General features: G+C 45.1%; 1 protein-coding gene across 2 annotated transcripts in view; it reads left to right on the forward strand.

Moving 5' to 3' along the window:
- The window catches only part of ASNS (asparagine synthetase (glutamine-hydrolyzing)), a 552,217-nt gene that overhangs the window by 209,066 nt on the left and 316,798 nt on the right, over window positions 1–26,353 (forward strand). The window contains exon 1 of one of the 2 annotated variants that reach the window (XM_078663714.1): window positions 2,094–2,224. The exons of the other annotated variant lie outside the window; for it this stretch is intronic. The gene's annotated coding sequence lies outside the window, so the exon portion shown is untranslated. Of the gene's footprint in view, window positions 1–2,093; window positions 2,225–26,353 lie in introns of those variants that run through there. 2 annotated transcript variants of the gene reach the window in all.

A 26,353-nucleotide genomic window follows, 5' to 3' on the forward strand; every position in this document is an offset into this window, starting at 1 on the left:
GGATAGTTATCAAGGATGCAGTGCTTTTTGCTCAGCTAATTATCAAGGATGCAGTGCTTTGTGGTTAGCTAGTTATCAAAGGATGCAGTGCTTTGTGGTTGGCTAGTTAATCAAAACATCAATCAATCAATCAATCAGGGTTTGTAAAGTGCAGCTAGAGTCTCAAGGCGCTGGGGGGTGGGGGACGGGGGGGTTTGGCTGCTGCCTGCTGGATTGTCCGAGCGCTAGGGTTTAGTCGAAGAGCCAGGTCTTGAGATCCTTCCTGAATTGGATTATCAATGGGGATTCTCTAAGGTGGCGAGGCAGGGTGTTCCAGGTCTTGGGGTGAGGTAGGAGAGGAATCTTCCTCCGGTTCTAGTCTTGTGGATCCGAGGGACGGTGGCCAGGGCTGGCTGGGCGGAGCGGAGTTGTCTGGTGGGTATGTGGAGTGGATTGAGAGGCAATGGTTCAGGTATGCTGGTCCTGCATCATGGAGAGCTTTTAGGCATGTGTGAGGAGCTTGAAAGGGATTCTTTTGTTGACTGGAAGACAGAGGAGTGGTGGGCAGAGGGCTGCCTTTGCACTTGTTCAAAGTGTGCATGACTTTTTGGCCGGTCTTCTTGCTACGGCCAGCCAGACGTGCACACTTTAAACATCTCAACCCAGCTGTCTTAAGTCAGCTAGGTTGAGAGCAAGTGCAGTCGTTCAGGGCCCTCGGGAGCACCGAGAGAGGACGCTCCTACAAATCAGCCAAAGACACACAATTGATGGATGGAATGCAGAACAAATTAAAACATTCACCCCCTGTCAAGAGATCAGGGCACTGCTCACATGCTGGTTAACAGCACGCAAGCAGGCCATGATTGGTTGGGGGAGTTTTCTGGGCCTGCACTGCAATCCCAGTAGAAGAGGTCGGCGTGAGGAGGACGTTGTCCGTCAGGATCAGGCACTTGTTTTTTCTTATTTCTTCTTTTATTTTCTTTGCCCGCATTGTGTAGGCTGGCTTCTGAAATGGGACAAAATCGTATTGCGTGTTGGTTTACATTTCTTTTATATTATCTTCACTTATTGGAAATGAAGGGACGCCTATTGCGCGTACTTAATTGTAGAGACCCACGTTTAGTAAGTAAACTCAAAGTTTTTAACCCCTTATTCTTTTCCAGTTTGTGCTGTTATGAAGCAAACATTTCCAAGTGGGCTCGGCCTTCTAGAGTTGAAGAAAAGATGCCTTCTCAGACCCTTGTGTTTAATGGCCTACCTTACCTGCCAGATTGCTAAAGTGCAATATTGCTTGACAGCTGCAGCACTCTAGGTTCACTTCCCAATTACATGAAATAACCGAGCACTGTTCCTCAAGGGCAAGATTATTTGCCTTTTGTGAGAATATTACAAAAGCTATTTACTGAGAGAGTGGGGTCGGCCAGCTTTTCTTGTGTGAATACTATCAAATCCAGTCAAATGTGCTCTGCTCTTTAGGATCAATCTTTCCTTGCTCAACACAACTCCCAATGCTCCTGTGATTGAGACACGGCTGGCATTCGCCATGCCCGTCCCGATTGAAAGCACCAGGATCAGAAATATGTGCTAACCAATATCTTCTTTTATTTTCTTTGCCCTCCCTGTGTACAACGCGCTTTATGTTGGAGATGCATTATATTGGCAATCTATCGTGACCTGAGCTCTGATTAGAAGATCTTTTAAAAATTAACGTTTTATTTATGCATACACTAATGCTGGATTTATTATATACCAGATGATCAATTTTCTTTGACTACTATTCGCATTTTGTGTTTGGCGTGACTTGCTGTTACTTTTCTAAAAATTCAAGCCGCCATAAAATTGTAGTAAATGCCAGCTCGCTTTACTTCCACCTCAGTGGCGAGTGAGTGTTTCAAAAAGCGCACTGGGGAAACGTGGACAATTTATTTAACTTTCTGTTTGAGAAAGGTAAACATATTTAGCGTGAAACACTAGTGCAAAACAGAACTTCCGCGTTTTGGCTAGCATGCTTGGTATTTCTTCACGTGAACATGTGACAATATCAAATAAAATATTCCATGTGAAAATGTGCAGCTAAGCCTTGCAGCCAATCACAAAACTGCTTACATTTCCACACCATGAACTTGTAGTAGCTGTAAAAGCAGTCGCTGGTTGCATCATGCTCTTTCGCCGGTGTTCTCCGGAGCGAGTCAGCCTTCTGAACATTTCTTTCTCAGACGCAGCAGAACTGGAGCCGTTCGCCCAGGTAAATGTATTTTTATTATCGTAACATTTAACTGGTAATATTATGACACGGTTATTTCAAGGATGTATGAGGCTTCTTCCCCATTCATAAAAGACTTCTCCACTTCCTTGTGTTTTTGCTAAATCTGTATTAGCCCAAATGTTTCCTAATATTATTGTTTTACGAACAATTTATTCTAAAACCAATATGGCAACAGCTGTTCGTTTTTCAGTAGTACAGACTGTGTTGCATTTGTAAAAGCAGTTTTCAGTGAGTAGTATTTTAAAGCATGTCATTTAATTATCACGACATAACATAAAAAATAACTGAATTGTAAAGCACACGTACATCCCTTGGAGCATCATGGGGCTGAATAATAGATATCTGGAAGGGGTGTAGTCATATTTGCTCATGAAGGATATTGGGGGAGATAGGGCAGCACAGACAACTGACACCTGGGTTGTGTGAAAAAGACTGCTTTATTGAAACAGGTGCATATTACAACATAACCTGGGCGTTTGCATTACAAAACTGTATCCTCACTATACATCTTTACTCACCTATGATAAACTACCCCCACCCCTAAATTAACCCTCCCATCAAGTGTGGCTCAATGGTTAGCATAGCTGCCAAGGTTTCAGATTGCCATGTGTGACATTTTCAAAATTTGAGTGAAATTATGAGTGACATTTATTTTATTTTATTTTGTTCATTTGTATAGCGCAACAGCTACCCAGCAAAGGGTTTCCCGGCGCTAAAGATCCAGTGGTTTGATTAAATCAGGTCTTTTAGATGTTGAACAGCCAGGTTTTTAAGGCTTTCCTGAATTTCATGTAACTTGTTTCATTCCGTAGTGTCTGTGGTAGAGTGTTCCAGAGTGAGGGTCCAAGAAACGAAAAGGATTTGCCGCCCATGCGTGACAACCTAATTTTAGGAATCACAAAATGGTTAGCCGTGGCTGATCGAAGGGTTCGAGATGGACGATAGGGACGTACAAGATTTTGTAGATACTTTGGGGCATGCTTAGTGGAGATCTTATGCATAGATCATAGGGATTTAAACTTTATCCGATTCTCAATTTTCAGCCAGTGCAGCTCCCGGATGTACTTGGAGGTTGATGTGGAGATGGGAATTTTCCACAGTAATCTCGCTGCTGCATATTGCACTGTCTGCAATCTGCGGACTGTAGCCTTATTGGCCCCTAAATATAACACGTTACCATAATCAAGCCTAGAGGTTATTAAGGCATTGATAACTGTTTTCTGAGTATGTTTGGGCAGCATCCAGCAGATTTTTTTTAACCACTTTAATATTGCAAAGCATGTGGCTGAAGTCTTCACAGCTTGCTGGTTAAGATTGAGCGACTCATCAATGATGACACCTAGATTACGAGCAAATTTGACTGGAACCGGGGGAGTACCCATTTCAGCTGGCCAATGTTGGGGTCCCCAATGCTCTTTGTTCTTACCCAAAACAAGTAACTCGGTCTTCTCACCGTTAAGTTTAAGACATTTTTTTCTCATCCACTCTACAATCTTAATTAGTCCAAGTTTTAATGACGAGGGATTGTCGGGCTCCGAGGATGACAAAGAGAAGAGAAGCTGACATTTCAACGACTATGAGTGACACTTTCTCGCGAGCAAAAATCATGCAATTAAGACAATGGAAACTTCTGAATATCAGAAATTACAGCCAATTGAGCAACAAGAAACTCCAAGAACTTCTTGAAACTGTTGCAGAGCACCAGAAATGTTAGGAGACCCTATTGCTTCTGCCTGTAACCGGACTGTACTGTAAACGAATGCATAACCATGAAATGACACAAGTTAAGTTTTTCAGCAGCAGTACTTTATTAAAGTTCTGTGTACATATGCTGACATGCACAGTTAAATACAAAAATACTTAACGGATGCAACAGATTGCATTTGCATAAAATAAATAATATTCTTTTAAAGTCCATATGTAGTAGGCCCCAACAGGATGTGTGAGCAGAGGAGCCACTGTGAAGTCAACATTTTCGGGCAGGCTGGGCACAATCAGAAAAAAAGACACTAATCATGGGAAGAACGCTGCAGAGTGTAAATGTCCACGCTGAGTATCCAACTTGATGATGATAATAATACCCACTATTCAGTGGACAGCCCTAGATGAGAATCAGAGCAGTTGTAATGTGATAACACGTGCTGCAGAGGTAAACAAACTAAACCAGGACTCAGGCAGCAGGCTCTCAGTGGACTCCTGAAGGATGATCAGACAGAGCAGCCCTGCTGATCGATGCTTTTTATTATGTTAATTTTTTTTTGTTTCACATCATGCTTCAGGTTAGTAGGTCACGGTGCTACGGCCGGGCAAGTAGATGTGAATATGGTGACGCAGTGCTTTGTAGAAGGACTAAGGGGAATGGGCTGTAATAATGCATTAGGTTACTGAGAGTTCTTACCTCTCTGCGCAGGTGCTGTGTGACAGTGTCTCACCTTCTGGCTGGCCTACAGGTACCCAATTTCTTTGAGAACTACTCACTGTTCCCACATTCACAACAGACTAGGCTTTCTGCCTTTTTTTATCAAAGAATGTCAAGGGAGGCAAGCGCCAACAAAGAAGTAACAGCTCTCTGAGCTCTTGCGGAGTGTAATGACTGCTGACAACTGGCCAATGTGATGTCAGCACAGTGACAGACATCCTTTATAGCCAGTCCGAGTTTCAGGCAACGTCAACTGCAATGTTTTTTTATGGCAGTTTACTCACGAGCGATGGAAATAAAATTATACAAGAACTAAGGCTGAGAAGGAACATGTTTACTTTTTGTACCAAATGATCTGTGACTGACAGCCAGCCTTGCGGCGAATTGCTACATTATGGATTCCAGAATCCTACCTAACAACCACTGATATAAACACATGGGGTTTCCTTTACCTGTTGTACAATTATAAGTTGCAAGCACCAAAGCAGTAGCACGACGTGCTGACATTTACATAATTAAAAATAAGTGCCACCGGTGTCGCGTGCGTAGCGCTGCAGCGTGGTGGGGCTCAGCTGTCCACTTACTGTTATCATATGATATCTGTTGACCTGCTGCTGCCCAGCCACGATGTGCAGCACAGACTGCCTGCTGCCACTCTACTGCCATATCGCCATTATGTAAGAAATGCTCCCATCACCCGAAGATGCCCTAACGCCCCCACCCAAAGACGATGCCTCAATGAACTCACAGAGACTGCCTCAAAGAACCCCCAAGAGTGCGTCAATGAACCCCCAAGAGAGTGCCTCAATGAACCAGAGACTCACCAGTATGTCTGTGTGCTGTCTTCATCCTGGCAGAGCAGCTGTGCTCCTGCTGTCCACTCGAGTGTCGGACACTGTCACTCACTCCTCGTCGCCGCAGCTGCCTCGCCCTGCCTGAGTGTCGGTCAACCCCCCCCCCCCCCCCGCAGCCGGCCGCCGCAGCCGCGCCGCTCATCCTCCTGGTGGGGCTCTGCTCAGCTGGCCAGGCGCAGGCAGCCGCAATCGATCATGCGGCCGGACCCCCATGAGGCTGTGAGTGAGCAAGGCAGCCTGCACTTGATTCCCCCACCCGTGCCACTTACTTCTTCCTGTTCCTGGCCCGGCCGGAAGTGCCCCCTGGTGACACGGTGATGATTCATTGGCTCTGGAGCTGCAGTTATCGGGACTGACAGGCAGACAGCCCGGCCCCCTGCTGTGTCATGAGCCTTGCTGGCGCCGCGCTGCCCGCAGCCGCACCAATTGCCGCATTCTGTTTCCAGGGCAACAGGCCCCTGGCAGACAGAGTCAGTGCTGCTGCAGTCAATACATTTGTAGCGCCGGCTCTCTCAGAGAGCTGCAGCAGTCTGGTTAACTGTTATGGGACACAGAAGCAGGCGCACCTCGCAGCAGAGAGAGCCACGGGCACAGTGACAGGCGCCGTTGGTGGCTCGCCTGGCAGCAGGTGCAAAATGCGTGACATTTTATTTCAGTGCGGTGATGCGGATCACCGCACTGAAATGCGTGAGCATCACAAGTGTTGCGTGACACTTGACAGGACTGGGTTAGAGCAGTACAAAAGGGGGTGGTGATGGACAGAGCATCCGAACCAATCAAACACTCACACCCAGTCAAAAGATCTGGGTTGAATCCATCACCGTTCTTTAGCCCACTCTGCCACCCCAGTTCAGACATGGCTATATGCAAATCAGTCTGGCCCTGTGCCTCATGGGAACAGTCCAGCCCGAACTGCCAAGCCATGCCTTCCCTGGACCGGAAACAGGCTTCCGAGGACCGGTTTCTGGCATTCCAGCCGTCTTCAGTCCGGCTTGCTTGAATCCAGTGGCAAAGTGAGCAAGGGACTCACGTCTGAGCATACCCTGCCACACTTATGGCGGCCAAAAGCGGTACAAAAGGGGGTGGTGATGGATGGAGCATCCGAACGAATCAAAAACTCACACCCAGTCAAAAGATCTGGGTTGAATCCATCACCGTTCTTTAGCCCACTCTGCCACTCCAGTTCAGACATGGCTATATGCAAATCAGTCTGGCCCTGTGCCTCATGGGAACAGTCCAGCCCAAACTGCCAAGCCATGCCTTCCCTGGACCGGAAACAAGCTTCCGAGGACCGGTTTCTGGCATTACAGCCGTCTTCAGCTCGGCTTGCTTGAATCCAGAGGCAAAGTGAGCAAGGGACTCACGTCTGAGCATACCCTGCCACACTTATGGCGGCCAAAAGCGGTACAAAAGGGGGTGGTGATGGACGGAGGATCCGAACCAATCAAACACTAAACCCAGTCAAAAGATCTGGGTTGAATCCATCACCGTTCTTTAGCCCACTCTGCCACCCCAGTTCAGACATGGCTATATGCAAATCAGTCTGGCCCTGTGCCTCATGGGAACAGTCCAGCCCGAACTGCCAAGCCATGCCTTCCCTGGACCGGAAACAAGCTTCCGGCAGAACTCCAAAAAGGCAATACTACATCTAGCCTCCCTCCAGGCTGGACGCTATTCCCCGGCACAACAATGGCCTTGCTAATACAGGCTGAAACCAGAAGCTCCTGCTGCGGCAGAGAAAATGAGTTCATCCCAGTACATATCCACCAAAGGTGTCTACCGTTAGACGATTGTAAGAAAGCCCCCCCACATTCACAGGTCCTCCCTGACTCCCACAGACAACCTCACATGGTGGTGAGTAAGGGTAACCCTGACACAGACAAATCTAACCGCCTACAAAATGGCCGCTCTCCCCACTCTGCAGGCGAAGTTCATGTGTCCCAACAGCGTCTATAGGGCCAGCATATTGTTCTTCTTACCTCCTCTGCCACCGATTAAATCTCGAAACCCAGAAAGGCCAACACTGTCGTGGGTCCCACTGTCTTCTCTGGGGCTAGTGGAACCCCCAAGTCCGACAACAAAATCCGAACATTTTCCAGCGATCTATGGCACTCTCCCGATCTTGCTCACTCCACAAAGAGGTAATCTTCCAGGTAATGTGTTATGCGGTCTACCTCTGCGTGTTAGGTGAATAGCCACTGCTGAAATGTGCTCAAACACTCAAACAGAGCACACAAAATGGAACTACCCTACGTCCACAAACCATTGGCCCTTGAACTGAATACCCAACAATTGAAAATCAGCAGGGTGTATCAGCAACAAAGGGAAGGCTCACTTGTCTTGCTCTTCGCCTTTAGGGCCCCCTGTCTGACCTCTCCCACTAATGCTAAGACCACGTGCAACGACCAGTATGTCACTGTTACCTGCTCAGTTGGAATAAGGTCATTCACTAACGACCTTCCGGCCAGGACAAGTGGTGAATCAACCGATACTACCTGGTTCTTTCTTAGGCACCACCCCAATGGAGGACACAATCAACTGGTCCATGGGCCATGCATCAAACTGACCAGCCATCCTCCCTTCATATTTCTTTGAGTAATTTCTCCCTGACCACCTATGAATGTTCCAATGCCGATTTTAGTTTGGGAGCCCAACGGCGTACTCCCGGGCCGTCATACCCAAACCTGACACCCTCCTTGAACCCTTGATGAAATACTCTAGCATCGTCAGTCCTGTCATAAAGCGAAAGCCAAAAGGTACGTTTGTCCAGATGTACTGGTTCTCCTGAGCTGTGCCTGTCTGGTTACCAGTGTTACCTTGTTGTTGTCCATAACCCCCAGTGGGATTGGTGTTGCCCGCACTAAAGCAGTCGACCAGAGGGTGTCTGCCCGAACACTTTGAGCATTCGTGCCGGAATTTGCCGAGGCCTTTTGTACACATGCCTTTGTTATAATCCCAGCATGGCCCAATCTGTTTCCCTTGGTTCATGCTTTAACTCCCACCCCAGAAGCCGATGACCTTGAAAAATTAACTCAGGCAATAAAAGATAATCACTCTGTTTCAGAAGCCAAAAGCCTATTGGACAAAATTGAGAAAGAAATACTTACCTTTAAAGATAATACGATAAGCTTCAAGACAGCGAAGTTTGAGAGAGACTCAAAGTCCTTTAATATAGCTCAAGTATACCCTTTCCTATAAGACAAATTTTACACAACATTGAATCTCGTAGAGCCCTGTTGAACTTCCAAGGACGTTCCAGGAATCACTTCCTCACATTTTTGGAAACGTCATATTCAGATACTTCTGGGGATTCGGACCCAAGAGAGGGGACCTCAAGAAAGCAGGTTGCTTTTTTAAACAAAGGCGAACCGAAGGAAAGAGGCAGGTTCAAACCCCAGCCCTGGGAGATGAGGACGAGACAGCAGTTTTACAAGTCGGGAAGCCAACTACTATCATTAATCTATCCCAACAAAAGAGGAAGCCTAAGTGTTGGAATTGGGCCTCAAATTCGTCCCAACAGATCTACTGACTTTACAAAACTCAAACTGGAAGCGTTAGAGTTTTGCTGCAAAATTTGTCTAAAGGCATTTTTTTCTGGGAAGGAATATACTAACACCAAAGAGGTATCTGGTCTTTCGAATACAGCAACATTTTCTCCGCCAATACAGACTGTACCAAAGAAATTATGGCTTATGAACAGGTGGTTCTGTCTGGAATCAGTCAGTTGGAGACGAAGAAAGCCTTTATGAAGTATAACATCACTAGAAAACAAAAGATGGCCATCAATAACCTGAAACAAGATACAACAGTAGTGATAAAACAAGCTGACAAGGGCGGGGCCGTAGTCATTTGGCCCAGGTAAATGTATATATCTGAAGGAAGGAACCAGGTATACAATCAGGAATAGTACTAGAAGGTTAAAGAAGATCCAACCAGGTCCACACAAAAATTAATTTCAGGATTACTGAAGGCGGGACTGGACAGTGGGTTTTTGGGACCCAAAGAATTTGAATATCTATCTAAAAATGTTCCCAGGATCCCGGTAATTAGCTTTTTGCCCAAAATACGTAAGTGACTAGGTGACCCCCCAGGAAGACAATAGTTTTGGGAAGTGATACCCTTTTGGAGCCAATTTCGAAATATGTGGATTTATTTTCATAAGCCTTTTCTACTTGCGAGATACCACCAATTTTATCAACAGGGTTGAAGGCCATGAGTTTGACGAACTTTCACAATAGATGGTCTCTTTGGATGTAACCTTGTTGTATACACAGATATCCCAGGACAAAGCGCATTAAGTGATTGAGGCGTACTGAGATGAAAGACCACGTCCCCATCCGGTACCAACAACATTCATTCTACAACCTGCGAAGGTGACTTTAAAGAAGAACTACTTTAAGTTTGAAGATTCATTCTTCATCCAGGTGAAGGATACCGCCATGGGTTTTCTCTTCACTCCAGAGATGGCGGTCCTCTTTATGGCCAAATATGAAGAGAGATTTATCTTCAACCATAACCCATTCACAGAACAAATAGCGCAATGGCTGCGCTACATAGATGATATTTGGTGTCTATGGAGTGGGTCAAAGGAAGAGTTAGAAAGCTTTTATGGTTGGCTTAACACGCGCCATGAGGATATAAAATTCAGCTTGAATACCAGCAAGACTAGCCTGATGTTCCTTGATGTGGAGGAGTTCCCCAATGAGAAAAGATTGACAACCACACTACATAGGAAGTCTACTGATAAAAATGGATCACTGACTAAATATCGACGGACACAATATAGACTACCCAAAAGATCGACGCCAAAATATCGACGGACAAAATATCGAATTCCTATCTACAAACAGGTAAGTACCAAAATATCGAGTCCAAAATATCGTTTATATATATATATATATACACATTGTAAAAATATCGAATTTGTTAAAAATAATGTAAAATATAATTATTATTAAAAATAAATAGCTAAAATATACTTAAAAATACTTAAATTACCTTAAAATTATTAAATAATTAATTTAACTTATAAAAAAGAAAAAATACAATCATATCTGTTAAAACATATATATATATAAACATACTATTAATAAAAAATACACAATATTATTACCGTAGGATAGCGCAGGGGTAAAAATTACTATTCCCACTCCTGGAAGTGCAACAGTAGGGAAAGCGTTGGATAGCGTAGGGGCAAAACTTACTATTCCAACTCCAGAGAGTGCAACAGTAGGAAAAACGTTGGATAGCGTTGGGGTAAAAATTACTATTCCCACTCCAGAGAGTGCAACAGTTGGGAAAGCGTTGGATAGCGTAGGGGTAAAAATTACTATTCCCACTCCAGAGAGTGCAACAGTAGGGAAAGCGTTGGATAGCGTAGGGGTCAAAATTACTATTCCCACTCCTGGAAGTGCAACAGTAGGGAAAGCGTTGGATAGCGTAGGGGCAAAACTTACTATTCCAACTCCAGAGAGTGCAACAGTAGGGAAAGCGTTGGATTGTGTAGGGGAAAAATGACTATTCCAACTCCAGAGAGTGCAACAGTAGGGAAGGCGTTGGATAGCGTAGGGGTAAAAATTACTATTCCCACTCCAGTGAGTGCAACAGTAGGGAAAGCGTTGGATAGCGTAGGGGTAAAAATTACTATTCCCACTCCAGTGAGTGCAACAGTAGGGAAAGCGTTGGATAGCGTATAGGTAAAAATTACTATTCTCACTCCGGAGAGTGCAACAGTAGGGAAAGCGTTGGATAGCATAGGGGTAAATTTTAATATCCCCACTCTAGTGAAAATAAATAAATATAAATCACATAATTATAAATTAATCAATTAATAAATTTTAATTACCAATTAAGAATTAATTAATTACCAATTAAAAATTATTTAACAATTTATTTTAAATAAATACCAATGAATTACTTAACATGTTTAATTAATTATATTAAATTACTTCCCACCCTATTCCCCTATAAACCCACAACCCGCTACTAAAAATAAAACAATATTATTCACATAATTATCAATTAATCAATTAATAAAAATTAATTATCAATTAACAATTAATTACCAATTAAAAATTAATTGACAATTTATTCAAAATAAATACCAATTAGTTATTTAACATGCTTAATTAATTATAATTAAATTACTTCCCACCCTATTCCCCTATAAACCCACAACCCGCTACAGAAAATAAAATAATATTATTCACATAATTGTCAATTAAACAATTAATACACATTAATGATCAATTAACAATTAATTAATTATCAATAAAAAATTAATTAACAATTAATTCAAAATAAATACCAATTAATTAATTAACTAATTTAAATAATTATAATTAAATTACTTCCCACCCTATTCCCCTATAAACCCACAACCAGCTACAGAATTAAATTACGCTAAAATTAAATAACATAAAATTAATTACTTACAATAAATTACAAATAAATATACACTTTTCACAAATAAACTAACACATAAAACACTTAAAAAATTCGATATTATTAAAAAGTCGATATTTTTAATCACCTATATTATGTACTTCGATATTTTGACTGTCTATATTTTTAAATTCGATATTACAGTACTTACCTTGAAAACGATATTTTGGATGTCTATATTCTGTCCAGTCGATATTTTGTCCATTCTATATTTTGGACTCGATATTTAGGTTACTCGATATTTTGGAATCGATATTTAGACCATTTACCGATAAAAATACCATTCTACATGTTATGTTATGTTATGTTATTTTTGTGCTTCTATAGCGCACGGCCACTCCAGTTGGAGCATCCCGGCGCTTTTTCGAAGGTACCCTCACCCCAGGAGCTTGAATGAAAATGTACTGTATGATCAACTGTTGCAGATAAAGCACAACTGTTCAAGAAAATCTGACTATGAACGGAATGCAGAAATTTTTAAAGAACAGATGATCCTTCGAGGATATCCCAGAAACGACTCAAGCATGCAATAAAGAGAGCGTGGTATACACCCCGGGAACAACTTCTGCAAAAGAAAGTTAAACCACCATTGTAACGATTGGTTTGTGTCACAACGTTTAGTCAAAATACTAATAAATTCAGAAAAATTGTGTTAAAAAATTGGCACCTATTGGAACATCTGGATTGTCCATTTCCGAAACCACTTTTTGCCATGAAGAAAAACAATAGTATTGACCAGCAGATCGTAAGAACCAATATCTTTCCATCTCAAACTAAACACAATTTGAGGACACAATGGCAATTAAAACCAGTTGAGAGCCATCATAAATGCGGCACTTGTGCTGCATGTGATTCTACAATAGAGGGGATTGAGTTCTCACATAAGGACATCAAATGGGGTCATTCAGAATTCACTAATTGTAAATCCCAAAATGTTGTTTATGCGGTACTTTGCCCCTGTGTAAAATTATACATTGGCAAGACAAACCAAAAGATCAACCAATGCATTACGCAACATCGTTCCAGGATCACGAAGAAGGTTGTCACTGCGCCAATGGTGCAACACTTCATGGATAACTCACATAGTGAAAGAGACTTCAAGTAGACTGTTTTGTCAGGTCTAGATACAACCAAATGCCTGACAGACATCGATACTGCTTTGCTACAAAAAGAAGCTTACCTCATTTTAAAGTTCAATAGCGCAGTGACTGGATTGAATGGGATGACAGAACTTTCAAGAGCATAGCCCTGAACCACATGTCCCACAATGCACCGTTTCAGTCCTGACAACAATGGGGCCTGAGTGACAAGGTGATTGGTTAAAATAAATTTCCCATGATCACTAAGGTAAAAATACAGGAGGTGTTCTCACTGGGAATGCCCTCCATGACAGTGAAGTTGCGGTCCACATCGGTTACAGATTACAGATGTGTTGAGATTCAAAGAAAGTAAGTGCGCCTAGTGTTTCTTTCCAGCATGCTTATAATAATGCTGGCAAGTTTGCGGCTCATGTAATGTGTCCCCCATTCGTTTGTTAGGAGACAGTACTGCGGCGATAGACGCCCTTATCTGAGTGATTCGAGACGGCTTGGAAGGTACACTTTTGACCTTTCCCATTTATTTGCACACATTTTTATGTATTTAAACAAACTGAAATAGACACGACCATGAATTGGTTGTTCCGATTAAATGTTTTGTAGAAACCATCACCAGCAATAAACACAAGGCTCCCTGCAGCAATTATCTTTGATGGCCATTTTTTTGTTACTCCGAAAATACGTGTTTGGCCCAAAAAGCAAGATAGTGATAAGATTGCTCTAGTTGTTTCTACGTTTTGATGCAAACGTTAAATGTTTTTTGTATATAAATGTTTTTCTATATAATTGTCATAAGTATTTTTCATGTTTTGTATGTTAATTTAAAAAATGCGTGTCTCTATAGAAGAAAATTGAAAAAAAAGGAATGGCCTAAAAAAAATTCAATTCAAACAGATAAGGCAGCGGTCTGTTTGTTGCTCTAAAGTAATAGGAGCTTAAGGCATAAAGGAGCCAGGTGCTCCCCATTTTTGTGTCATCAATTTGTTATAATCCCGGCATGGCCCAATCTGTGTCCCTTGGCTCATGCTGTTACCTCCCACCACAGGTGGGGCGCCCCTGAAAGGGCTTATACACTATCGGCAAACCACTAGCTGTGACTATGGTTCTGCTTAATTTTGCCGGGCCCATGGTATGCTGCCATAAGTCTGTGTCCAGCTCCCCCCACTGGGCCTCTGGGTCAACTGCTAACCGAGCCCGGAATTCTTCATCGTACTGGGCCCAAGCATATCCCCTGAAGTTAAGGTGCGCCTTCCTAATAACATCTATGTATTTGAATATTGCTACTGACCTCTCTGGAAACTTTTCACAGTAAACACTAGCGTATATGAGAAAAGCCTCAATCCAGTTTTCAATCATCACTGGAACCTTCAAGCGCTTAGATAGTTCTAACTCCCTTCCTTGGAGCCCTCTTTGGACCTCAGCTCCCCATGCAGTAGTTTCAAAATCTCAACATATTCCCCTTTCCCGATCCTCTCTTTTGTCGACTGCATGAGGTGTGCCCCCAATGGCTTTGATGTCCCCATGTATGGTAGCTTTTTGAATTTCATTTCTGTACTGTCTTCTTTGTCTCCTGTGTCCTGCTGGTCACCCGGTTGCCCTACCCCTGCCTTCCCACTTTGTTACTCTGTATTCTTTTGTATTGGCTCTTCTTTGTCCATGCGCATCGGGTGTTCCTCTGTCCCAACAACAGTGTCCGGCACGTAGTGTCCTTTTCTTAAATGGGCCTCCCCGCTAGAGTGGGGCTCAACGTCCCCCCCCCCCCACTGACACCATTTTTAAGTGAGCCTTCTCATTTGTCAAAGGCTCCCTGGTCTCAACCCTCACTGAGACCGTCCAAATGCGGGCCTCCTCGCTGAACTGGTGCTCTCCCTTCTTGGACCCTTTGCGACCATCTGTAACTGCATGCACCTCCTGCTTTTTCTTCTTACCTGGCTCCAAATTTGGTGCCCGCTCAGGGGCCCGTAATATTGCCGCCATCTGTTGACCATGTCTGTATTGACCAGTCCCCTGCTGTTGGCTGGGGCCTTGTATTCTAAAAACACACTAGGTGCACAAACAGACGCCCCCCCATTGCGCCCTCCTCCCATCATTGAGATTCAGTTTCCTCCCACAGCTCCCCGTCATCTAGACTGTCCTCATCATAATCCAGCACTACCTGTGTGAAATCTACCCCGGGCTGTCCCATCGACTCCTCGAGGGGGTGTGAGGTAAGGTGACAATGTCTTTTGTTACACTGATCTGGGGGGGGGCGTACCTTGCCCCCCCACCTTCTTACCACTGCAGGACGCATAGTCCAGTGATCTGAGTTGGTGGAGTATGCCTTGAATCTTTCCATCTGTCGCACCGCTGGGCCCGCGCCATACCCACGTGTGGCAGTAATCTGCATGCCAGGTAGCTGCACAGGGCTTCGCTGACTCTTCTCCTTGAGGCCGCTGAGTGGCACGTGGCTCACCCGAGTCCGGCCTCCCGTTTTGCGGTTCGCCCAGCAAAAAAGAAACATGGTCCGGTGTGTTGGAAACCCCCTTACTAAGGGATCGCCCAATCTCTCACTCGTTCAGCCGCCCCGGCGGGTGGGGGGGAGGCAGCACCCGGTGAACCAGTCCGACCGGTGTTCTTGCTAGGCCCCCCTTCCAGGGCATCATCCAGTGGACCCTTCCGGCACTCCCTTGTGCCTGAAATTGCCATAGAGCCAGCCCGAAGGCTTTACCGCTCACAGACTGACCGAGGTCTCTGATCAGTGCCTGCCCTCCAAGGTCCTCCCTGCTCCTCCCCTTCGCTCCACTCCAGGCTGTCCAGGCCCCCGCTGGCTTATTTAAGACCCCCATGAAGGCCCCCTTGCCCTTTGATCCACCAAGCACTCCCCAGGTTTCCCCTGTAAATACCTTGCACAGCGTATCCCTGGCTCTCAACGGAGCTCTGTCTAACCAAGAGTCACTGCTCCATTCAATTTCCTGCCCCTCCCCAGAACCTGCTGAACCCCCCTAACTCTCCATTAACAGCAGCCATTTACGGGCCCTACTCTTCCCTAAAGTCTACTTCAGTCCAAGGTGACTCTTGTTGCCTCATGGCCCTCAGTTGACCTCTCCTTCCCCCCTCCTTGCTGCCTACCCTGTTAAACTCCTTGCATTCTCCACCCTCCCTCTACCTCTGCGACGAACCCACCCCGTTTTACAAACCACGCGGCCTCTCTATCTTCCTGTGAGGCATTGCACTGTTCTACCTGCTCAGCCAGCCCCCTGCAGCATCCTGCGAGGTCTCACTCACGTTTGGCAGGGCCTCATGCTGCCTTGCAGATTCTGCGTCCTGCGAGACCTCCCCTGCCTGTAGGATGCCTCGCCCACATCTAGTTTCCCCCTGCTGTGGCCCAACGCCCGGCCTAGATCAGCCTTCGGCTTGCCGTCTGAGCCGGCCGCCTTAACTCTCCTGCTGAGGGCCGCTTTCCGCGTGTGTGAGCGGCCCCTCCCACGCACCTGGGTCTCTGCATTGGCCGGCAGCCTGCTGCCTAACGCCAGCGGCCTTTCTTGGTGGCTGCCCGGTCGCAGCCTGCGACACGTCCTTTAGGAGGTCCAGTTGCCCGGCCTCAGCCAGGAGGTACACTGTCTGGGCCACCTTCTCGTCACCTGACGATGACATAAGGTAGGTGTCTATGAGAAACTACCTGCCTTCTACTCTTACAACCCCCTTGAAGGACAGAAACTGGTTGCCAGCCACCGTGCTAGCATGCTAAAATGTTGGCTGGAAACCAAAATGGAGCCCCTAAATATGTTGGGCTATATCATAGCCCAAGGGTAGCCCAAACCCACTGTGCATTCCCCTGGACTGCACCACTTCCCCAAAGATCACTGGGGGCAGACCTCCCTCCGGTCGTCTGCCCCCCAAAACCCCATTGATATCATCACGGTACATAGATGTGGAGTTAAGAATAGTCAATCTATACTTACATTCATGACTCAATATTTAGGCTGCAAAGTTTTGGTAACACAGTATTTTATGCTGTATATTCTAACATACAGTTTTCTGGTAATCAAATCTTTCCCCTAATCCATGCCTTAGTTTTGACAATAGCTTAATGTTCTGCAGTCGCCAACTGGGACCTATGTGCATTTTTAGTAGTACTATTCACTTTTCTATCAGGGGGATCTTCTCTCAGGTTACTGAGATTTCATGTATCAGTATTGTTTGTGCTTTGCGATGTTTGAGTAGAGGGAGATCCAGATTGTTATACTTGAGATCTGTATATGAAAGACAACAACCTAGGCAATTACAAATGGCTTGTCATATAAATGAAAAAGAGAAGAAAAGACCAAATTATATTTCACATTCTATTATTTATTAATATATTCATTTAAAACATACATTTTAGATGTATGAAGGTATGTTTCTTAGCAACAACATATCATTACAATTTAACAATAGATTAATCTCACAGAATTAGACACAAAAATAATTAAAAATAAAAATTAAAAGTGGCACAATTCACGACGCGCTTTTCGGCGACTAGCGCCTTCTTCAGGAGTAGCCACGTATTTCCTACAAAGAAAAATAATAATATAATAGATTCTATATAACCATTCAAAAACAATCAGTTAAAAATCAGACAGATTTATCTTCTAATATCAGTTTAACAATTTATCAGCATTTAAAATAATACATTTTAACCTCTCATTATATGACAAGCCTATACAAGTTTGGTGGTAACCACTCATGGTAATCATAATTTTATTTCATTGCTCATTTTCATTAAAACCACTATTAAGGAAGAAGGGAGTGGTAAATAGATTATTATAGTATGGACGATAGCCATTCAATCAGAAAAATCCTAGCTGGTTATACATTTATCTCAAACAATGTGACTTTTTAAATTGACCCTAGTAGAAAGAGTCCATACTTACAAAACCTTTAAATGTTATCAGCTCAACGGGATACGGAGCCAGTTATCTTTAATTCACCAGCAATTGACTAGAGGGGATAGAATGAATACGCTAAGAAAAACCGTTTTCGGAGTGTCCGTACTCAGCCTAAACCAGTTCTTTCCTCTCTGGTCTAACTTCCAGGCAGGAAGTGGAGACAGCATTGTCCAAGGCAGACAGGGCCTATTCAGGTGCAAGGTAAATCTCCTCCTACCACTCTAAATGTAGACCAGGCCTATTCAGGTGCTAATGACAACTTCTCTTCTCTTCTCCCTGACTCATTACAGAAAAGCCAGGACACACATCAACCCCCCCCAGTGGCTGTCTGAGAGAATGCACAGCCCTAGCCCCTGTCACTTCAAAGTCAGCCAATCCACAACTCAGCAGAGGCACACAGATGGCTAAGCAAGAAAAGACCCACTTTCTGAAAGTGGTATTTTCAAACACACAATATAAAAATCAGCTTTACTAAAAGGTCCATTTGTATATTCTGAGTTCAGGCATACTAAACTCCATCCTTCTATCTTCTCCCACTGGGAAGTTATATTTATAAGATGTTATAAGTAAACTCCCATTCTATCCTATGGGACAGATAGCCTTTCTGTAGTGAAAAACGAAATACACAGTAATTCACTACCAGGACATGTCACACGCACTAGTACATGTCCTACCTTTCAAATACACTGCACCTTACTCACAGGGGTACCTTGGGCCTACCTTAGGGGTGTTTTACATGTAAGAAAAGGGAAGGTTAGGACCTGGCAAGTTGGTGCACTTGCCTAGTGGACATGGCAGTCACATTTCGCACAGACACTACAGTGGCAGGTCCGAGAACCCTTTGAAGGGGTGCTTGTGTGGGTGGCACAACCAATTCTGCAGGCCGACTAGCAGCATTTAATTTACAGACCCTGGGCACACACAGTGCACTGTACTGTGGACTTAAAGGTAAATTAGATATGCCAATCATGGAAATACCAATCCATAAACACAATTTACATGGAGAGCATATGCACTCTAGCACTGAATAGCAGTGGTAACGTGCCCAGAGTCCTAAAACCAACAAAACAGGGTTAAAAACAGGAGGCCAAAAAGCAAAAAGTCTGGGGGCAAACAAGATGAAAAAGCCAATTATAACACAACCTCCTCTCAACCTAAAGCCAGGGTAGACTAATCTATCCCTTTATGGACTTCCCTGCTTGAGGCGATAGTACATAGACCTGGCCCACAACAGCGAGGGCATGTTCTAGTTCTACGCCTTGCTGAACCCAGTTGGATCCCTCTGTCCATACCCTCAGGGCCCACTAAGCTATCCCATGGGTAACCCTTCCCCTCACCTGTGGGCGTCATCTGTGCCGCACGTAACCTTAGCTTGCTCACAGGTGTGTCCCAGCAGGCAGACAGTACCACTGCAGCCAACACAGTCGTGTGGCCCAGTCCACCCGGGGTGTTACTCGGGTCCCCTCCCCAGGTGCACCTTTGTCGACCAGGACAGCAAGCCACAGTGGCTGCTGACAGCTGTCAGTGATGAGAGCCAGGCCTCATGACTCTCATGGTTCTCTAACCACTGTGGCGTCAGAGAGTGGGGGGTGATAGCCCCAGGTGCCTGCCACCGTTTGTTCACCCTCCCCTTTGCCATGTCAGGTATGGCCTCCTGACACTGGCCCATCCGCTCAGGGTCTGAACCCTGTATCTGAACAAGGGACAAGTTGGCTCTCCCACAACCTGTCCTCTCTCCTGGAGCTCTGCACCCTCCCACCTGAAATGGTACCCCCAGAATCCAGAATTGCCAGGGTACCTGTGACAGGTATCCTGTTCAATTTGCCCACCAGTTCAGGGGTGCTATCCTGTAACTGGTGCATCATTCTAGGGTCTGTACCCTGAGGCTGAACAATGCACTGGGATGGGCTCTCCCACACCCTGACCTCCTCCATGGGGCTCCGCACCTTCCCACCGGGAGTGGTACCCCACATTCCCGAATTTTCAGCCACCTGTGGCAGATGTCCTGCACAATTCACCCACCAGTTCATGGGTGCTATCCTGCAACTGGTATACCAGCCCAGAGTCTGTACTCTTAGCCTGGGCAGGGGTCAGGGGAAGGGCTGCCTTCTCCCTGTCCCCCCTTCTAGGGCTCTGCACCCTCCCACCTGAAGCGGTGCCCCCAGAAGGCAAACCAGTAGGGGTACTGTTAGCAGGTCAGGGGGGACACCTTGAATCTGGCCTTCCAACCCAGGGTCTGTACCCTCAGGCTGGACCTGTGTGTGGCAACCCAGGAATTCGGGGGAGTACACCAACACCCCCCACCCCCCAAGGGAAAGACACTCCCCAGGAGTTGTGCAAGAGTCAGACTGGTGCAGGTCTCACCTATTCAATGAATTCTTTCCTATCATCAAACAAGAAGAAATTTAAAATTAGAAAGCCCCCTTTTCAGACCACCCCAGATCTTCTCTCTGCCAGCCCCAGGTTTTATCCGCCCACAGCCCTGCCACCACAGACAACCCTCTCCACCACGTCCCACCACACCTGTCAGACCACACTATACCACCGTAGCCACTCTGCCAGACAATGTAAGGACAACCCCCCCTTCTACCCACTCCAGACCATGAGTTCTCAACAATTCCAGTACGGCATTAGAGCGATACAATGACAAAAGTATATCCACTACCTCCTCACCACACACAAGGTAAGAGTATAAACCCAAATCCCCCTCCATGTATCCCTCTCCACCTCCTATTCTACACATCAATGAGATTCAGGAAAAACACACTCCTCAGTACACCATGCCCCAAACCCCATCCTCCTGTTACCATGTCGAGATTGAGTCTAGACTGGGGGAAATTACGCAGGTACTACAACAACTAAAATCCGACCTACAAAAGCTAACAAGCATCACTACTGAGCTAACCTACAATAGGGGGCCCCAGAAATATCTGGGAGTAATAGGTTGATCCTCCCTGATAAATGTATACACCATTCTGACAGGCCATTAAACTCTTACAACTGCAGACACCCCAGCGCAGTAGATGGCGATCCACTCCCTTATGTACAAGGTGGGTATGGAGTTCCTCTGTGATAGTATGTTAGGATGGTTGGAGCATGAAAAGGTAGTAGGGTCACTGGAGGACCACTATTGTTTGAGGGAAGGAGAGGGAATTCTCCTTGTTGGAACTAGTGCTCTCACACATCCAGCAAGCTAGTGTCATGCTTCATCATTTGAGCCTGCCCCTCGTTAGGTCGGAGCTGCAATACCTGACGGGCACCCGGAACAGGGGCTCCTTATCGGCGATGTTTTGTTCCTGCTGGTGGATGCAGTGGGGGTGAGGGGCCTAGTGTGTGTACATGTAAGGAAAATGTGAGTTAAAATAGGTCAGTTAGTCCTAACCAATCTTTATTCTGAAGGTAAACTGCCTAATTAAAAGGTGGATAGGGGCCAAAAACTAGTCGTAATGTGTCTAGTGGGATATGCCCAGCTCTCAAATGATCGACATGTTTTGTGTTTCAAATGTCAAACTGATCGGGACACTTCCTCAGGATCAAAGTTACACTATCTACCCTACAATGTAAGTGGAATCTACATACCCTGTACTGTCATGGTAGACCTGGAAGTGGGACAAAAAAATAGGTAAGGGGAACATGTTAAAATCACACATTAATAAGCATATTGTCTCTAAGTCAACCCTTACTAACCAACGATGTTTGTGCTCGTGAAAGGACCTTAACTTAAATGCTGTGTCACACATTGAATCATAGTGAGAAACAAGTGTAAATCAAGGTGGAGTATGCTCAATATTCAAAACATACTCTGTTCGTGTCACCCATTCGAAATAACAAAATAGTAATAATTGTAATCAGGACATAGTAGGACTCACCTTTACTGCCCGCTAAAATTGTTTGCTACAGTAGCCGGCGGTTAGAGGACACCATTTGGGTCCTAATGGGGAGAAACGGAAGTATCGGTCGAGCTCTGTTAACAAGCCACCATAATGAGCCAGGTAGAGTATATGGTGGTAGCCGAAGTGTAATCACTATGGCGGTAAATGCACAAAGGTAAGTGTTGGAACTGGCCCTTCTTGCAGGGTCAGCCCCAAACTTTTTGCTTCTTCCTCTCTTATTTTTGCCTGACCCATGGCTGTTGGCAATAGGACTCTGAGCACTTTACCACTGCTGATAAGTGCTAAAGTGCATATGCTCTCTGTGTAAATTGTTATTATGATTGGATATACATGATTGGCATATTTGTATCACCAAGAAGTCCCTAGTAAAGTGCACTGGGTATGCCAGGGTTGGTGATGACAAATGCTACTAGTGGGCCTGCAGCACTGATTGTGCCACCCACATGAGTAGCCCTAAAATGGTGTCTCAGGCCTGCCACCGCAGTGCCTGTGTGCAGTCTGTGAACTGCCATGTCTAACCCTTCCGTTTCTGTGCACATTGGTCCCCCCTATGGAAGGCCCAAGGTACCCCCTTGGGCAGGGTGCAGTGTATGTGAAGGTAGAGCATGCACTTGTGCAGGTGACATGCTCTGGTAGTGAATTACAGCCATTTTCGTTTTTCACTGCTGCAAGGCTATCTTGCTCCATAGGCTATCGTGGGGTATGCTGGCTACAGTGGCTACCAGCATATCTTCCAATAAGAGCAAGATAGGACATAAAAGTCTGGTATGCCTGAACTCAGAATTTAATAACACATCTTTTAGGAAAGGTGGTTTTTAACTCCTGTGTTTGAGAAAAGCACTTTTAGAAAGTTGCTTTTCTCTTGCCTGACCTTTCTGTGTGCCTTGGCCTGTTTGTGAATTGACTGTCTGGTTTGAGAGTGACAGGGGATGGGGATTCCCCAGGAGGCTGGCTGAGTCAGCCCTAGGCTGAATGACCGTATCTTCATCTTGAGTGGTGGGAGGAGTTAGCACCTGGGCCTGAATAGGACTGTGCCCACCCCCCACAGTGTTGGCTCCACCCCCTGTGGTGCGTCTGATGTCTCTGCCCTGCACTGTGAAAGGAGAGAAGGAATCATGTCAACAAAGTTCTCCAGGGCTGTGCTTTCCCTCCACAATACTGGCTCCACCTCCTGCTGGGTGGCTGACGACCCTGCCCCTCTCTCTGAAAGGAAAGGAGAGGCCATGTAAACAAAGCGCTCAAGGAACACCCAGAACTGGTTCAGACTGGGCTCAGAGCCCTCCTGCACAAAGGCTTTCAGGGGTATAAGTACAGGACCCCTGACTACAGAAAATTAGATCATCCTGGAATCAAGCAGGAACCTCTGCCAAGGCGAAAGCTGAAACTGAAGAAGGAAGACTGTCCTGCTGTTGCTCTGCCGGACTGACCTGCTGTTGCTTTGCTGCCAAGGAGAGGGGAAGAACTTTGCTTTGTGCTGTGTCCTCTTGCTTGAAGGATTCTCCAAGGGCCTAAGAAGAGCTGGCTCCCTGTTATGAAGTCCCAGGAACAAAACGACTTCACCCCCAGCTTCCTGGAACTCTATTGAGAGAGTTCTGTCCTTCCTGGAGTGCGTGGCCCAGTTGTGGTGCCTCTGGAAGTTGTACCTGTGTTGGGAAAATACTTTACAAATTGCTTTTGGATAAGCCTGACTGCTTGAGCCAAGCTACCAGGGGAGTGAGCAGAGGTTATCTAAAGAGTGGTTCCTCCTTACCCTGACTAGAAGCAAGGCTCCCTATTTGGACAGTTGTACCTACCTCTGCCAACTAGAGACCCCCAGTTCTAACAGTAAAGCCGCCAATAAGTGGCCTCACCCCACCGAGGATCCAACCTAGGGTTCTGGGCCAAGGGCGGTGCCAACCACCCGCTCCGAGTGCACTGCCGTGGCGCCTCCAGTGAAGCCAGAGCACGCCCTGTCAGTACACCAGAGCAGAGTGTATGGCAGCGCTCCCCAACCCAGTACACCATGAGCGGTATCCCCCGTAGGTAAACCCAACACACAGAAAGAGTCCAGAGCTTCAGTCTCTCACCTCTAGAGAATGTAGAATCGAGGACACTCACCAGCATGTGTAACGCTGTAGGGCGTTTGACCTACCCTGCCGCCGACACCGGGATGGTGAAGGTAGGTCGGCGGCGGGTCTTGATGTAGTGCTGTGAACCATTCTAATTTGACCTCTGAGCACACATATATCAAAAATCTGTACGTCACTAATAGCAGTATTCTGGCAAGAGTCAAACAAATTCAAAGTTCTGTAATTCGCTCTTACCATCTCCCCATAGGGGATCGATTTAACCTGGAATCTTGGGTGGCAGCTGGTAGCATACAAAATCGAATTACAGCTGGTTTCTTTCCTATACATTCTTGAACAAAGTCTATCATCTTTGATGTACAATTCCACATCAAGAAAAGTAATTTTCTTAGTGTCATACTGTGTTGTAAACCGTAGGTTAACCTCATTATCGTTAAGATATACAAAAAAGCTTGTTAGGTCATCTAGGGAACCAGTCCAGATCATGAGGCAATCATCTATAAAGCTGTATAGCTAAAATACTGTATATATTCAATCCATCTTTGACCGCGACGGCCCCAGATCCACTCCGCCTCAAACCACCCCATAAAGTGGTTGGCAAAAGACGGAGCAAATCTGAAGCCCATCGCGGTCCCAAGGCACTGTCTGTACCATTATCCATTAAAAACAAAAACATTATTTTTCAATACAATTTGCGTCATATCTAGTATCATCCTCGTATGTTCTAGTAATTCAGCAGGTCTCTTATTGAGGAAGGTTTCAACTGCATTTGTCCCCATAGTGTGATCAATATTGGAATATAATGAAACCACATCCAATGTGACCAAGTACATTCCTTCCTGCCATACAACATCCGACATTAAATTCAATTCATGTTTTGTATCCTGATTGTGAGAGGGCAAACTTTCCACAAAAGGTCTCATAAAAATATCAATGTACTCCGAGATTTTCTCCGTTGGTCCACCGATACCTGAAATTATAGGTCTTCCTGGCGGGTGTTCTCGATCTTTATGTACCTTAGGTAAGGTGTACAAACAGGGTGCTCTAGGGTTTGATATAGTCATGTAGTTGTATTCATCATGATCCAGTAACATCATATCATACCACAACTTAAGTTTCTCGTTAACAGCTTCTTTCAATGCTTGTAATGGATTATGTATCAGGGATTCATAATATCTCGAATCGTTTAGCTGAGACATTATTTCCGCATTGTAATCTATAGTATCCATTACAACAACATTACCACCCTTGTCTGCCACCCGGATGGTAATGTCGTCATTGGTCTTTAGAATTCTAAGTGCTGTTCTCTCCCCTGGTGTCAAATTATCCAGTTTACCATAATAGCCACACCCAGACCTCTTATCTATAAGTCTGTCAATATCCAGTTCTACCGATTTATAAAAAGCATCGATGGTGTTACCTGTACCAAACTGCGGTGTCCATTTGGATTTTAGTTTAAGACCACTACTAACACTTAAGTACCTATTAATCTCTAGGTCTTCCAGTAATTTCGCTAGTGTAATAGGGTCATCTTCGCTCTCAGTAAGTGATAGAAGTAGTTTAGTCGCGTGAGCCCCCTCAATAGTCAAGTCACTCATTTGTTTAGATGTTTCAAGGTTTTTATCTTTCGCAGGTACATGAACAAAATATTTCTTAATCTTGAGAATTCTTACGAATTTATATAAATCAATTTTAGTCATGTACCAATCTGGTACAGTAGTGGGACAAAAGCCTAATCCCTTCTTCAACAAAGTGACCATATCATTTGTAAGTACAACTTTGGACAAGTTAATAATCTCAATTTCATTCTCAGGATAAGTCTGTATCCCCATCATTCTTTCCACAACCTTGTTCTCATCCCTCTTCTGGTTCCCTGCTGACCCCTTGCCCCTAGATCCTCTCCTAGTCTTGTAGTTCCGCCACCTCTGCCTCTGGCTGTCAAGTCTCGATTTCCCATCCTGAGACGTTTCACTTCCTCTAAAAAAGCATTTCCTTGTATCCCAACTCCGACTACTGGTGTCCTATTAGTCTCCTCATTCTCACTGCTAACCAAAGATGAAGCTTCAGTATCAATAGAGCTTACACTTGGTGTGGTCACCGTTCTATGTTTAGAACCTTGAGGTTGTTTTACCAAATAATCAAAGCGTTTAGCAAACGTGAAAATGCGACCCGCTTTATAATCATACTCATCTCTTTGGAGTAAAGACCTCTAGACGCACCTTCCATACTAGAGTTAAGTACATTTGCCTAGATATTATTGGGGAGAGCGCCCACAGTCTGCAGGTATCCACAACAAGTTTATAGTGCTGTGAACCAATGTTGTGACAAGGTCACGTGTGTGGCGAAATGGAAATAGAAAAGGGGGGTATCACTAGGCATATTGGAAGTGACAGCGCGGTGGCGGCCATCTTGTAGAGGAGTGTGTTAC

Source organism: Lissotriton helveticus, chromosome 10 (genome assembly GCF_964261635.1).
Source record: "Lissotriton helveticus chromosome 10, aLisHel1.1, whole genome shotgun sequence".
NCBI lineage: Eukaryota > Metazoa > Chordata > Amphibia > Caudata > Salamandridae > Lissotriton > Lissotriton helveticus.